Here is a 13,629-nt window from a genome sequence, read left to right on the forward strand (position 1 = left end):
CGCCACGCGGCAAACGGTGTAACCAAGTGCCGCCACGCGGCAAACGGGGTAACCAAATGCACGCGGCGGTCGACCGTCGCCGTGGGTACAGAAACAAAGGAAACGAGGTGCGAGTAGAAACGGGCAGTTGTAGGAAGAAATTGTATTTGCATTGTTGGTGTGTACTGTCATGTAGTGTGATGAACTGGCACGGGAGTGTTATGTCTGGGGAAAGAGCTGTTTCGGAGGTAGAAGTACATAACCTCAAAACACGTTGATGAGGTGGTCCGAGCTCCAAGTGAAATAGAAAAGCGAAACACTGCGCAGCATACTTACCTGGCGTAGGGGCTACCCTGATCAAGCAGGGGGTTCCCCCAGGGTGAGGCTCTTCCCTTGCACTTCGGTTGAGCTGACCTCTGCGATTACCCCAAATGTGGGTAACTCGGGCGCGTAATTTTTGGTAGTCGGGACTGCGTTCGCGCTGTCCCGGTGAAAAAATTTCAACTTAGTAGTTGTGAAGTAGTGTTAAGAATTATGTACAGTGAAGTGTAATTTTTTTTTTTTTTTTCATCTGTGTATGGTATGTAATGCATTCGTAGGTCTCAAGTTTACGGTGCCTTGGCGAACAACCCCACCGTCTTGAAAGTGCGGAAGGAAGGTACGTAATTGTGCATGGTAATAGTTGAAAAAAGAAAAAAAAAATTCCCATGAACGATACTTGTCCAATTCGATTTTTCAGATTTCCCCCTCCCCGCCTCACCCCCGGGCCCAGTGGTTTAACGGTAACCGGCCCAGTGTGTAAACACTGGGCACAACAAAAAATTGTTTAAAGACTCATCAAATGTTCCCCTCCACGGAAATCTTTAGTAAAAGGCGAAAGATTTATGCGTTTGAAGGGAAACCAGAGCACGGTTGAAACTTTGAAAATCCGGACTATATAGGAAAAATGTGCGGACCACCACTAATGGTGAAAATAGCGTACGGTCGTGCAGCCTGAAGCCGCGAATCGTCCGAAAATCGCCTCGTGGGACACGGCACTCGATATTTCGTGAAACCCTAGGTATGTTGCTAATGGAAAAAAGTTCCCCTCTCGACTGTGCCGTGGTGCCCGCCTTTTTGCCGAGGCGGACGCGACGACCCGAGTGCCGCCACGCGGCAAACGGTGTAACCAAGTGCCGCCACGCGGCAAACGGGGTAACCAAATGCACGCGGCGGTCGACCGTCGCCGTGGGTACAGAAACAAAGGAAACGAGGTGCGAGTAGAAACGGGCAGTTGTAGGAAGAAATTGTATTTGCATTGTTGGTGTGTACTGTCATGTAGTGTGATGAACTGGCACGGGAGTGTTATGTCTGGGGAAAGAGCTGTTTCGGAGGTAGAAGTACATAACCTCAAAACACGTTGATGAGGTGGTCCGAGCTCCAAGTGAAATAGAAAAGCGAAACACTGCGCAGCATACTTACCTGGCGTAGGGGCTACCCTGATCAAGCAGGGGGTTCCCCCAGGGTGAGGCTCTTCCCTTGCACTTCGGTTGAGCTGACCTCTGCGATTACCCCAAATGTGGGTAACTCGGGCGCGTAATTTTTGGTAGTCGGGACTGCGTTCGCGCTGTCCCGGTGAAAAAATTTCAACTTAGTAGTTGTGAAGTAGTGTTAAGAATTATGTACAGTGAAGTGTAATTTTTTTTTTTTTTTTCATCTGTGTATGGTATGTAATGCATTCGTAGGTCTCAAGTTTACGGTGCCTTGGCGAACAACCCCACCGTCTTGAAAGTGCGGAAGGAAGGTACGTAATTGTGCATGGTAATAGTTGAAAAAAGAAAAAAAAAATTCCCATGAACGATACTTGTCCAATTCGATTTTTCAGATTTCCCCCTCCCCGCCTCACCCCCGGGCCCAGTGGTTTAACGGTAACCGGCCCAGTGTGTAAACACTGGGCACAACAAAAAATTGTTTAAAGACTCATCAAATGTTCCCCTCCACGGAAATCTTTAGTAAAAGGCGAAAGATTTATGCGTTTGAAGGGAAACCAGAGCACGGTTGAAACTTTGAAAATCCGGACTATATAGGAAAAATGTGCGGACCACCACTAATGGTGAAAATAGCGTACGGTCGTGCAGCCTGAAGCCGCGAATCGTCCGAAAATCGCCTCGTGGGACACGGCACTCGATATTTCGTGAAACCCTAGGTATGTTGCTAATGGAAAAAAGTTCCCCTCTCGACTGTGCCGTGGTGCCCGCCTTTTTGCCGAGGCGGACGCGACGACCCGAGTGCCGCCACGCGGCAAACGGTGTAACCAAGTGCCGCCACGCGGCAAACGGGGTAACCAAATGCACGCGGCGGTCGACCGTCGCCGTGGGTACAGAAACAAAGGAAACGAGGTGCGAGTAGAAACGGGCAGTTGTAGGAAGAAATTGTATTTGCATTGTTGGTGTGTACTGTCATGTAGTGTGATGAACTGGCACGGGAGTGTTATGTCTGGGGAAAGAGCTGTTTCGGAGGTAGAAGTACATAACCTCAAAACACGTTGATGAGGTGGTCCGAGCTCCAAGTGAAATAGAAAAGCGAAACACTGCGCAGCATACTTACCTGGCGTAGGGGCTACCCTGATCAAGCAGGGGGTTCCCCCAGGGTGAGGCTCTTCCCTTGCACTTCGGTTGAGCTGACCTCTGCGATTACCCCAAATGTGGGTAACTCGGGCGCGTAATTTTTGGTAGTCGGGACTGCGTTCGCGCTGTCCCGGTGAAAAAATTTCAACTTAGTAGTTGTGAAGTAGTGTTAAGAATTATGTACAGTGAAGTGTAATTTTTTTTTTTTTTTTCATCTGTGTATGGTATGTAATGCATTCGTAGGTCTCAAGTTTACGGTGCCTTGGCGAACAACCCCACCGTCTTGAAAGTGCGGAAGGAAGGTACGTAATTGTGCATGGTAATAGTTGAAAAAAGAAAAAAAAAATTCCCATGAACGATACTTGTCCAATTCGATTTTTCAGATTTCCCCCTCCCCGCCTCACCCCCGGGCCCAGTGGTTTAACGGTAACCGGCCCAGTGTGTAAACACTGGGCACAACAAAAAATTGTTTAAAGACTCATCAAATGTTCCCCTCCACGGAAATCTTTAGTAAAAGGCGAAAGATTTATGCGTTTGAAGGGAAACCAGAGCACGGTTGAAACTTTGAAAATCCGGACTATATAGGAAAAATGTGCGGACCACCACTAATGGTGAAAATAGCGTACGGTCGTGCAGCCTGAAGCCGCGAATCGTCCGAAAATCGCCTCGTGGGACACGGCACTCGATATTTCGTGAAACCCTAGGTATGTTGCTAATGGAAAAAAGTTCCCCTCTCGACTGTGCCGTGGTGCCCGCCTTTTTGCCGAGGCGGACGCGACGACCCGAGTGCCGCCACGCGGCAAACGGTGTAACCAAGTGCCGCCACGCGGCAAACGGGGTAACCAAATGCACGCGGCGGTCGACCGTCGCCGTGGGTACAGAAACAAAGGAAACGAGGTGCGAGTAGAAACGGGCAGTTGTAGGAAGAAATTGTATTTGCATTGTTGGTGTGTACTGTCATGTAGTGTGATGAACTGGCACGGGAGTGTTATGTCTGGGGAAAGAGCTGTTTCGGAGGTAGAAGTACATAACCTCAAAACACGTTGATGAGGTGGTCCGAGCTCCAAGTGAAATAGAAAAGCGAAACACTGCGCAGCATACTTACCTGGCGTAGGGGCTACCCTGATCAAGCAGGGGGTTCCCCCAGGGTGAGGCTCTTCCCTTGCACTTCGGTTGAGCTGACCTCTGCGATTACCCCAAATGTGGGTAACTCGGGCGCGTAATTTTTGGTAGTCGGGACTGCGTTCGCGCTGTCCCGGTGAAAAAATTTCAACTTAGTAGTTGTGAAGTAGTGTTAAGAATTATGTACAGTGAAGTGTAATTTTTTTTTTTTTTTTCATCTGTGTATGGTATGTAATGCATTCGTAGGTCTCAAGTTTACGGTGCCTTGGCGAACAACCCCACCGTCTTGAAAGTGCGGAAGGAAGGTACGTAATTGTGCATGGTAATAGTTGAAAAAAGAAAAAAAAAATTCCCATGAACGATACTTGTCCAATTCGATTTTTCAGATTTCCCCCTCCCCGCCTCACCCCCGGGCCCAGTGGTTTAACGGTAACCGGCCCAGTGTGTAAACACTGGGCACAACAAAAAATTGTTTAAAGACTCATCAAATGTTCCCCTCCACGGAAATCTTTAGTAAAAGGCGAAAGATTTATGCGTTTGAAGGGAAACCAGAGCACGGTTGAAACTTTGAAAATCCGGACTATATAGGAAAAATGTGCGGACCACCACTAATGGTGAAAATAGCGTACGGTCGTGCAGCCTGAAGCCGCGAATCGTCCGAAAATCGCCTCGTGGGACACGGCACTCGATATTTCGTGAAACCCTAGGTATGTTGCTAATGGAAAAAAGTTCCCCTCTCGACTGTGCCGTGGTGCCCGCCTTTTTGCCGAGGCGGACGCGACGACCCGAGTGCCGCCACGCGGCAAACGGTGTAACCAAGTGCCGCCACGCGGCAAACGGGGTAACCAAATGCACGCGGCGGTCGACCGTCGCCGTGGGTACAGAAACAAAGGAAACGAGGTGCGAGTAGAAACGGGCAGTTGTAGGAAGAAATTGTATTTGCATTGTTGGTGTGTACTGTCATGTAGTGTGATGAACTGGCACGGGAGTGTTATGTCTGGGGAAAGAGCTGTTTCGGAGGTAGAAGTACATAACCTCAAAACACGTTGATGAGGTGGTCCGAGCTCCAAGTGAAATAGAAAAGCGAAACACTGCGCAGCATACTTACCTGGCGTAGGGGCTACCCTGATCAAGCAGGGGGTTCCCCCAGGGTGAGGCTCTTCCCTTGCACTTCGGTTGAGCTGACCTCTGCGATTACCCCAAATGTGGGTAACTCGGGCGCGTAATTTTTGGTAGTCGGGACTGCGTTCGCGCTGTCCCGGTGAAAAAATTTCAACTTAGTAGTTGTGAAGTAGTGTTAAGAATTATGTACAGTGAAGTGTAATTTTTTTTTTTTTTTTCATCTGTGTATGGTATGTAATGCATTCGTAGGTCTCAAGTTTACGGTGCCTTGGCGAACAACCCCACCGTCTTGAAAGTGCGGAAGGAAGGTACGTAATTGTGCATGGTAATAGTTGAAAAAAGAAAAAAAAAATTCCCATGAACGATACTTGTCCAATTCGATTTTTCAGATTTCCCCCTCCCCGCCTCACCCCCGGGCCCAGTGGTTTAACGGTAACCGGCCCAGTGTGTAAACACTGGGCACAACAAAAAATTGTTTAAAGACTCATCAAATGTTCCCCTCCACGGAAATCTTTAGTAAAAGGCGAAAGATTTATGCGTTTGAAGGGAAACCAGAGCACGGTTGAAACTTTGAAAATCCGGACTATATAGGAAAAATGTGCGGACCACCACTAATGGTGAAAATAGCGTACGGTCGTGCAGCCTGAAGCCGCGAATCGTCCGAAAATCGCCTCGTGGGACACGGCACTCGATATTTCGTGAAACCCTAGGTATGTTGCTAATGGAAAAAAGTTCCCCTCTCGACTGTGCCGTGGTGCCCGCCTTTTTGCCGAGGCGGACGCGACGACCCGAGTGCCGCCACGCGGCAAACGGTGTAACCAAGTGCCGCCACGCGGCAAACGGGGTAACCAAATGCACGCGGCGGTCGACCGTCGCCGTGGGTACAGAAACAAAGGAAACGAGGTGCGAGTAGAAACGGGCAGTTGTAGGAAGAAATTGTATTTGCATTGTTGGTGTGTACTGTCATGTAGTGTGATGAACTGGCACGGGAGTGTTATGTCTGGGGAAAGAGCTGTTTCGGAGGTAGAAGTACATAACCTCAAAACACGTTGATGAGGTGGTCCGAGCTCCAAGTGAAATAGAAAAGCGAAACACTGCGCAGCATACTTACCTGGCGTAGGGGCTACCCTGATCAAGCAGGGGGTTCCCCCAGGGTGAGGCTCTTCCCTTGCACTTCGGTTGAGCTGACCTCTGCGATTACCCCAAATGTGGGTAACTCGGGCGCGTAATTTTTGGTAGTCGGGACTGCGTTCGCGCTGTCCCGGTGAAAAAATTTCAACTTAGTAGTTGTGAAGTAGTGTTAAGAATTATGTACAGTGAAGTGTAATTTTTTTTTTTTTTTTCATCTGTGTATGGTATGTAATGCATTCGTAGGTCTCAAGTTTACGGTGCCTTGGCGAACAACCCCACCGTCTTGAAAGTGCGGAAGGAAGGTACGTAATTGTGCATGGTAATAGTTGAAAAAAGAAAAAAAAAATTCCCATGAACGATACTTGTCCAATTCGATTTTTCAGATTTCCCCCTCCCCGCCTCACCCCCGGGCCCAGTGGTTTAACGGTAACCGGCCCAGTGTGTAAACACTGGGCACAACAAAAAATTGTTTAAAGACTCATCAAATGTTCCCCTCCACGGAAATCTTTAGTAAAAGGCGAAAGATTTATGCGTTTGAAGGGAAACCAGAGCACGGTTGAAACTTTGAAAATCCGGACTATATAGGAAAAATGTGCGGACCACCACTAATGGTGAAAATAGCGTACGGTCGTGCAGCCTGAAGCCGCGAATCGTCCGAAAATCGCCTCGTGGGACACGGCACTCGATATTTCGTGAAACCCTAGGTATGTTGCTAATGGAAAAAAGTTCCCCTCTCGACTGTGCCGTGGTGCCCGCCTTTTTGCCGAGGCGGACGCGACGACCCGAGTGCCGCCACGCGGCAAACGGTGTAACCAAGTGCCGCCACGCGGCAAACGGGGTAACCAAATGCACGCGGCGGTCGACCGTCGCCGTGGGTACAGAAACAAAGGAAACGAGGTGCGAGTAGAAACGGGCAGTTGTAGGAAGAAATTGTATTTGCATTGTTGGTGTGTACTGTCATGTAGTGTGATGAACTGGCACGGGAGTGTTATGTCTGGGGAAAGAGCTGTTTCGGAGGTAGAAGTACATAACCTCAAAACACGTTGATGAGGTGGTCCGAGCTCCAAGTGAAATAGAAAAGCGAAACACTGCGCAGCATACTTACCTGGCGTAGGGGCTACCCTGATCAAGCAGGGGGTTCCCCCAGGGTGAGGCTCTTCCCTTGCACTTCGGTTGAGCTGACCTCTGCGATTACCCCAAATGTGGGTAACTCGGGCGCGTAATTTTTGGTAGTCGGGACTGCGTTCGCGCTGTCCCGGTGAAAAAATTTCAACTTAGTAGTTGTGAAGTAGTGTTAAGAATTATGTACAGTGAAGTGTAATTTTTTTTTTTTTTTTCATCTGTGTATGGTATGTAATGCATTCGTAGGTCTCAAGTTTACGGTGCCTTGGCGAACAACCCCACCGTCTTGAAAGTGCGGAAGGAAGGTACGTAATTGTGCATGGTAATAGTTGAAAAAAGAAAAAAAAAATTCCCATGAACGATACTTGTCCAATTCGATTTTTCAGATTTCCCCCTCCCCGCCTCACCCCCGGGCCCAGTGGTTTAACGGTAACCGGCCCAGTGTGTAAACACTGGGCACAACAAAAAATTGTTTAAAGACTCATCAAATGTTCCCCTCCACGGAAATCTTTAGTAAAAGGCGAAAGATTTATGCGTTTGAAGGGAAACCAGAGCACGGTTGAAACTTTGAAAATCCGGACTATATAGGAAAAATGTGCGGACCACCACTAATGGTGAAAATAGCGTACGGTCGTGCAGCCTGAAGCCGCGAATCGTCCGAAAATCGCCTCGTGGGACACGGCACTCGATATTTCGTGAAACCCTAGGTATGTTGCTAATGGAAAAAAGTTCCCCTCTCGACTGTGCCGTGGTGCCCGCCTTTTTGCCGAGGCGGACGCGACGACCCGAGTGCCGCCACGCGGCAAACGGTGTAACCAAGTGCCGCCACGCGGCAAACGGGGTAACCAAATGCACGCGGCGGTCGACCGTCGCCGTGGGTACAGAAACAAAGGAAACGAGGTGCGAGTAGAAACGGGCAGTTGTAGGAAGAAATTGTATTTGCATTGTTGGTGTGTACTGTCATGTAGTGTGATGAACTGGCACGGGAGTGTTATGTCTGGGGAAAGAGCTGTTTCGGAGGTAGAAGTACATAACCTCAAAACACGTTGATGAGGTGGTCCGAGCTCCAAGTGAAATAGAAAAGCGAAACACTGCGCAGCATACTTACCTGGCGTAGGGGCTACCCTGATCAAGCAGGGGGTTCCCCCAGGGTGAGGCTCTTCCCTTGCACTTCGGTTGAGCTGACCTCTGCGATTACCCCAAATGTGGGTAACTCGGGCGCGTAATTTTTGGTAGTCGGGACTGCGTTCGCGCTGTCCCGGTGAAAAAATTTCAACTTAGTAGTTGTGAAGTAGTGTTAAGAATTATGTACAGTGAAGTGTAATTTTTTTTTTTTTTTTCATCTGTGTATGGTATGTAATGCATTCGTAGGTCTCAAGTTTACGGTGCCTTGGCGAACAACCCCACCGTCTTGAAAGTGCGGAAGGAAGGTACGTAATTGTGCATGGTAATAGTTGAAAAAAGAAAAAAAAAATTCCCATGAACGATACTTGTCCAATTCGATTTTTCAGATTTCCCCCTCCCCGCCTCACCCCCGGGCCCAGTGGTTTAACGGTAACCGGCCCAGTGTGTAAACACTGGGCACAACAAAAAATTGTTTAAAGACTCATCAAATGTTCCCCTCCACGGAAATCTTTAGTAAAAGGCGAAAGATTTATGCGTTTGAAGGGAAACCAGAGCACGGTTGAAACTTTGAAAATCCGGACTATATAGGAAAAATGTGCGGACCACCACTAATGGTGAAAATAGCGTACGGTCGTGCAGCCTGAAGCCGCGAATCGTCCGAAAATCGCCTCGTGGGACACGGCACTCGATATTTCGTGAAACCCTAGGTATGTTGCTAATGGAAAAAAGTTCCCCTCTCGACTGTGCCGTGGTGCCCGCCTTTTTGCCGAGGCGGACGCGACGACCCGAGTGCCGCCACGCGGCAAACGGTGTAACCAAGTGCCGCCACGCGGCAAACGGGGTAACCAAATGCACGCGGCGGTCGACCGTCGCCGTGGGTACAGAAACAAAGGAAACGAGGTGCGAGTAGAAACGGGCAGTTGTAGGAAGAAATTGTATTTGCATTGTTGGTGTGTACTGTCATGTAGTGTGATGAACTGGCACGGGAGTGTTATGTCTGGGGAAAGAGCTGTTTCGGAGGTAGAAGTACATAACCTCAAAACACGTTGATGAGGTGGTCCGAGCTCCAAGTGAAATAGAAAAGCGAAACACTGCGCAGCATACTTACCTGGCGTAGGGGCTACCCTGATCAAGCAGGGGGTTCCCCCAGGGTGAGGCTCTTCCCTTGCACTTCGGTTGAGCTGACCTCTGCGATTACCCCAAATGTGGGTAACTCGGGCGCGTAATTTTTGGTAGTCGGGACTGCGTTCGCGCTGTCCCGGTGAAAAAATTTCAACTTAGTAGTTGTGAAGTAGTGTTAAGAATTATGTACAGTGAAGTGTAATTTTTTTTTTTTTTTTCATCTGTGTATGGTATGTAATGCATTCGTAGGTCTCAAGTTTACGGTGCCTTGGCGAACAACCCCACCGTCTTGAAAGTGCGGAAGGAAGGTACGTAATTGTGCATGGTAATAGTTGAAAAAAGAAAAAAAAAATTCCCATGAACGATACTTGTCCAATTCGATTTTTCAGATTTCCCCCTCCCCGCCTCACCCCCGGGCCCAGTGGTTTAACGGTAACCGGCCCAGTGTGTAAACACTGGGCACAACAAAAAATTGTTTAAAGACTCATCAAATGTTCCCCTCCACGGAAATCTTTAGTAAAAGGCGAAAGATTTATGCGTTTGAAGGGAAACCAGAGCACGGTTGAAACTTTGAAAATCCGGACTATATAGGAAAAATGTGCGGACCACCACTAATGGTGAAAATAGCGTACGGTCGTGCAGCCTGAAGCCGCGAATCGTCCGAAAATCGCCTCGTGGGACACGGCACTCGATATTTCGTGAAACCCTAGGTATGTTGCTAATGGAAAAAAGTTCCCCTCTCGACTGTGCCGTGGTGCCCGCCTTTTTGCCGAGGCGGACGCGACGACCCGAGTGCCGCCACGCGGCAAACGGTGTAACCAAGTGCCGCCACGCGGCAAACGGGGTAACCAAATGCACGCGGCGGTCGACCGTCGCCGTGGGTACAGAAACAAAGGAAACGAGGTGCGAGTAGAAACGGGCAGTTGTAGGAAGAAATTGTATTTGCATTGTTGGTGTGTACTGTCATGTAGTGTGATGAACTGGCACGGGAGTGTTATGTCTGGGGAAAGAGCTGTTTCGGAGGTAGAAGTACATAACCTCAAAACACGTTGATGAGGTGGTCCGAGCTCCAAGTGAAATAGAAAAGCGAAACACTGCGCAGCATACTTACCTGGCGTAGGGGCTACCCTGATCAAGCAGGGGGTTCCCCCAGGGTGAGGCTCTTCCCTTGCACTTCGGTTGAGCTGACCTCTGCGATTACCCCAAATGTGGGTAACTCGGGCGCGTAATTTTTGGTAGTCGGGACTGCGTTCGCGCTGTCCCGGTGAAAAAATTTCAACTTAGTAGTTGTGAAGTAGTGTTAAGAATTATGTACAGTGAAGTGTAATTTTTTTTTTTTTTTTCATCTGTGTATGGTATGTAATGCATTCGTAGGTCTCAAGTTTACGGTGCCTTGGCGAACAACCCCACCGTCTTGAAAGTGCGGAAGGAAGGTACGTAATTGTGCATGGTAATAGTTGAAAAAAGAAAAAAAAAATTCCCATGAACGATACTTGTCCAATTCGATTTTTCAGATTTCCCCCTCCCCGCCTCACCCCCGGGCCCAGTGGTTTAACGGTAACCGGCCCAGTGTGTAAACACTGGGCACAACAAAAAATTGTTTAAAGACTCATCAAATGTTCCCCTCCACGGAAATCTTTAGTTTTTTTTTTTTTTTTTTTTTTTTTTTTTTTTTTTTTTTTTTTTTTTTTTTTTTTTTTTTTTTTAAATAAGTGGGGCCCCTAGGGGCCCACACACAAAAACATCATTTAATACATAAAGATACATACAAGGCAGTGGACAAGAACACTGTACAGAACATAAACACAAAGATGAAGAACATGACGATGCTGCTGGACCCCGCCAACACGGAGGTTCTTGAAGGTCCCGGCTACTTGTTGGGTGGAGGGGGGGTGAGGGACTGCTGGGGGTGAAGAGATGCTGATCCAGGAGCCGCGCAGCTGATGGAGGCCGCGCGGAGAAAACGGCGACGCTGATGACGATGGGAAGAAGACGGAGTGGCGATGTAGATGGTGAACTATGGTGGCGGGTCCGCGGAGGCTACCGGTGGACGTGGAGGTCTACGCCGTCATCTACCGGGCCCACCGGCCGCCGGGACGTCGTCAGCGTCGTCGTCGGAGTCGTCGCGTAAGTGGTCAGTCGAAAAGAGCGGTCGTCGTGGGTGGGGTGCAGGAGGCAGCGGCTCCGCAAGTTGAAGGATGAGGGGGTTGTCGCTGCGTCGGCATCGGCGTAGGAAGTAAGTTGTCATGGAGCGAAGGAGAGGGTGAAGGTGGGGCAGGCCGGAGTCTGCCAGGAGAGTCAGCCTGGAGGTGGCGCGGGGGAGTCCGAGAAGGAGACGAATCCCCAGGAAGTAGGTGCGGGTAATGGGGCGAAGGTTGAAACGGGATGAATGAACCCACACGGGGGATGCGTAGGTGAAGCGTGGGATGACGTAGGAATGAAATGCGGTGATGCGAACCGGGAGGGGGGTGCCAGATGAGGGTCGCAGTATCGGTGCCAGCTGCGCCAAGACCGCCCTGGATTGAGTCTTCATGGAAGCAAGGTGCGGGATGAAAGTGAAGGTACTGTCCAGGGTCACCCCCAGATAGCGGACCTCGGGTGACCAGGGGATGGCAGTGCTGGAAACTCGTGGGGGGTGGTCCTGGCGTGGGTGGATGCGTGAGAAGAGAATGGATTGGGTCTTCGAGCAGTTCAGCCCGATGCCGTGCGCGAGGAACTGAGTAGAGAGTGATGTGAGCCCGCGGCTCAGGCGGTCGCCGAGCATCCGCTCGGAGACGGAGGAAGCGAGGAGGCAAGTGTCATCGGCGTACTGAACCAGGTGAGTGCCAGGTGGTGGGTGCAGGTCGGCGATGTGAAGGGTGAAGAGAAGGGGTGAAAGGATGGCGCCCTGGGGGACGCCGGCCATGATGTGACGGGGGTCGGAGAGTTCGCCCTCCACCCGAACCCGGAAGGTACGACCCCCCAGGAACGAGCAGATGAGGCGTATGAGATGAGGTGGAAGGTCGGTGGCGGAGAGACGGTGAATGAGTTGTGAATGGGGCACGGAATCAAATGCCCGGGCAAGGTCCAGAAGCACCATGCCCGTGTGTTGGCGCCGTGCGAAACCTTGGACAGCCAGCACCTCCACACGGGCGATGGCGTGGGAGGTGGAGTGACGTTTGCGGAAACCGAACTGGTGATGGGGGAGAAGATGCAAGAGGTTGACGTGAAGGAGAAGGCGTGTGAGAATGGTCCGCTCTGCGACCTTAGAGATGATGGGTAGAAGAGAAATGGGGCGGTACGATGATGGTAGGGAAGGGGGCTTCCCGGGTTTGGGTATGGGTGAGACAATGGCCACTTTCCAAGGGGTGGGGAAATGACAGAGAAGGAACATCGCGTTGATGATGCGGGTAAGGAAGACCGTCGCCTTCCGAGGAAGAGCACGGAGGACGGGTGCAGGCAGAGAGTCGGAACCGGGGGCAGAAGGGGGCTTGAGACGGAGGAGGAGTGTGCGCACCTCCGATGGCGTGGCGAGAGGGAATGGCAGAGAGTCCGGAAGAACGGGCAGAGTGACGTGATGTGCGAGGGGGGGGGGGTGTGTCCCCGTCGTCCGAAGACTCGGAGGAGAGGGTGGGGGGGTCAGCGGAGGCAAACGTGGTCGCGAGGTAGGCAGCGACCGCCTCCGATCGCTCAGGGGCAGTCTCCGCCACCCCGGCCGGGTGGGTGAGTGGGGGAATAGTGGTGGGGACCGATCGGAGGCGCCGGACGTAGGTCCACAGAGAGCCGGATGCAGAGGCGAGGGAGCCGAGACGCCGGGTCTCCAAATGCGCCTTCCACGCCGCGACCATCCGGCGGCACCGGCCCCGCAGCAGGAGGAACACCATCCGTGTCAACGGGGACCGGTTGGCCTGCCACAGGCCGCGGAAGCGGTCGCGCAGGACCACGGCGTCACGCAGGTAAGGCGGGAAGGGGGTGATGCGGGTACTTGGAGTGGCCAGCGGAATGTGAGCGGAGGCGGCCGCAGAGACGGCCCGGGTGAATGACACGACGTTGGCGTCGAGACGGTCGGGGGTGTCGAAGGGGAGGGTGAGGTCGAGTGATGATGAGAGGGTGGTCTGGAACCCATTCCAGTCGGCGTTGCGGAAGTCGAAGCGGGGAAGGTGCGGGTTGGAATGGGGGTAGAAGTGAAGGGAGCCGAGGACGGGCAGGTGATCCGAGGCCCCGGCGGTGAGCGTGGTGAGACCAGAGATGATGGGGAGCGGTGTGGTGAGGGCGAGGTCGATGATACTGGGACGACGGTGGTGCTGAGCGGGGAAGAATG

The 13,629-nt window shown here is 51.2% G+C and overlaps 19 non-coding genes across 19 annotated transcripts; 10 read left to right on the top strand and 9 right to left on the bottom strand.

The window, feature by feature from the left end:
- Positions 1 to 307: 307 nt before the first annotated feature.
- Positions 308 to 470, top strand: LOC134544044 (U1 spliceosomal RNA). Its single transcript, XR_010077475.1, has one exon. It is a non-coding gene; the product is annotated as a U1 spliceosomal RNA (small nuclear RNA).
- A 299-nt stretch (positions 471 to 769) lies between these two features.
- Positions 770 to 889, bottom strand: LOC134544073 (U5 spliceosomal RNA). The gene has a single exon (XR_010077504.1). It is a non-coding gene; the product is annotated as a U5 spliceosomal RNA (small nuclear RNA).
- A 543-nt stretch (positions 890 to 1,432) lies between these two features.
- LOC134544058 (U1 spliceosomal RNA) lies at positions 1,433 to 1,595 on the top strand. The gene has a single exon (XR_010077489.1). It is a non-coding gene; the product is annotated as a U1 spliceosomal RNA (small nuclear RNA).
- Positions 1,596 to 1,894: 299 nt separating this feature from the next.
- LOC134544074 (U5 spliceosomal RNA) lies at positions 1,895 to 2,014 on the bottom strand. The gene has a single exon (XR_010077505.1). It is a non-coding gene; the product is annotated as a U5 spliceosomal RNA (small nuclear RNA).
- Positions 2,015 to 2,557: 543 nt separating this feature from the next.
- Positions 2,558 to 2,720, top strand: LOC134544069 (U1 spliceosomal RNA). The gene has a single exon (XR_010077500.1). It is a non-coding gene; the product is annotated as a U1 spliceosomal RNA (small nuclear RNA).
- Positions 2,721 to 3,019: 299 nt separating this feature from the next.
- On the bottom strand, positions 3,020 to 3,139 carry LOC134544075 (U5 spliceosomal RNA). The gene has a single exon (XR_010077506.1). It is a non-coding gene; the product is annotated as a U5 spliceosomal RNA (small nuclear RNA).
- A 543-nt stretch (positions 3,140 to 3,682) lies between these two features.
- LOC134544081 (U1 spliceosomal RNA) lies at positions 3,683 to 3,845 on the top strand. Its single transcript, XR_010077511.1, has one exon. It is a non-coding gene; the product is annotated as a U1 spliceosomal RNA (small nuclear RNA).
- Positions 3,846 to 4,144: 299 nt separating this feature from the next.
- LOC134544076 (U5 spliceosomal RNA) lies at positions 4,145 to 4,264 on the bottom strand. Its single transcript, XR_010077507.1, has one exon. It is a non-coding gene; the product is annotated as a U5 spliceosomal RNA (small nuclear RNA).
- Positions 4,265 to 4,807: 543 nt separating this feature from the next.
- Positions 4,808 to 4,970, top strand: LOC134544093 (U1 spliceosomal RNA). Its single transcript, XR_010077523.1, has one exon. It is a non-coding gene; the product is annotated as a U1 spliceosomal RNA (small nuclear RNA).
- Positions 4,971 to 5,269: 299 nt separating this feature from the next.
- LOC134544077 (U5 spliceosomal RNA) lies at positions 5,270 to 5,389 on the bottom strand. Its single transcript, XR_010077508.1, has one exon. It is a non-coding gene; the product is annotated as a U5 spliceosomal RNA (small nuclear RNA).
- Positions 5,390 to 5,932: 543 nt separating this feature from the next.
- Positions 5,933 to 6,095, top strand: LOC134544048 (U1 spliceosomal RNA). Its single transcript, XR_010077479.1, has one exon. It is a non-coding gene; the product is annotated as a U1 spliceosomal RNA (small nuclear RNA).
- A 299-nt stretch (positions 6,096 to 6,394) lies between these two features.
- LOC134544078 (U5 spliceosomal RNA) lies at positions 6,395 to 6,514 on the bottom strand. Its single transcript, XR_010077509.1, has one exon. It is a non-coding gene; the product is annotated as a U5 spliceosomal RNA (small nuclear RNA).
- Positions 6,515 to 7,057: 543 nt separating this feature from the next.
- Positions 7,058 to 7,220, top strand: LOC134544049 (U1 spliceosomal RNA). The gene has a single exon (XR_010077480.1). It is a non-coding gene; the product is annotated as a U1 spliceosomal RNA (small nuclear RNA).
- A 299-nt stretch (positions 7,221 to 7,519) lies between these two features.
- Positions 7,520 to 7,639, bottom strand: LOC134544080 (U5 spliceosomal RNA). Its single transcript, XR_010077510.1, has one exon. It is a non-coding gene; the product is annotated as a U5 spliceosomal RNA (small nuclear RNA).
- Positions 7,640 to 8,182: 543 nt separating this feature from the next.
- Positions 8,183 to 8,345, top strand: LOC134544050 (U1 spliceosomal RNA). Its single transcript, XR_010077481.1, has one exon. It is a non-coding gene; the product is annotated as a U1 spliceosomal RNA (small nuclear RNA).
- A 299-nt stretch (positions 8,346 to 8,644) lies between these two features.
- LOC134544082 (U5 spliceosomal RNA) lies at positions 8,645 to 8,764 on the bottom strand. Its single transcript, XR_010077512.1, has one exon. It is a non-coding gene; the product is annotated as a U5 spliceosomal RNA (small nuclear RNA).
- A 543-nt stretch (positions 8,765 to 9,307) lies between these two features.
- Positions 9,308 to 9,470, top strand: LOC134544051 (U1 spliceosomal RNA). Its single transcript, XR_010077482.1, has one exon. It is a non-coding gene; the product is annotated as a U1 spliceosomal RNA (small nuclear RNA).
- Positions 9,471 to 9,769: 299 nt separating this feature from the next.
- Positions 9,770 to 9,889, bottom strand: LOC134544083 (U5 spliceosomal RNA). Its single transcript, XR_010077513.1, has one exon. It is a non-coding gene; the product is annotated as a U5 spliceosomal RNA (small nuclear RNA).
- Positions 9,890 to 10,432: 543 nt separating this feature from the next.
- Positions 10,433 to 10,595, top strand: LOC134544052 (U1 spliceosomal RNA). Its single transcript, XR_010077483.1, has one exon. It is a non-coding gene; the product is annotated as a U1 spliceosomal RNA (small nuclear RNA).
- Positions 10,596 to 13,629: the final 3,034 nt, after the last annotated feature.

The sequence above is a fragment of the Bacillus rossius genome, unplaced genomic scaffold, assembly GCF_032445375.1.
Source record: "Bacillus rossius redtenbacheri isolate Brsri unplaced genomic scaffold, Brsri_v3 Brsri_v3_scf279, whole genome shotgun sequence".
Classification (NCBI taxonomy): domain Eukaryota; kingdom Metazoa; phylum Arthropoda; class Insecta; order Phasmatodea; family Bacillidae; genus Bacillus; species Bacillus rossius.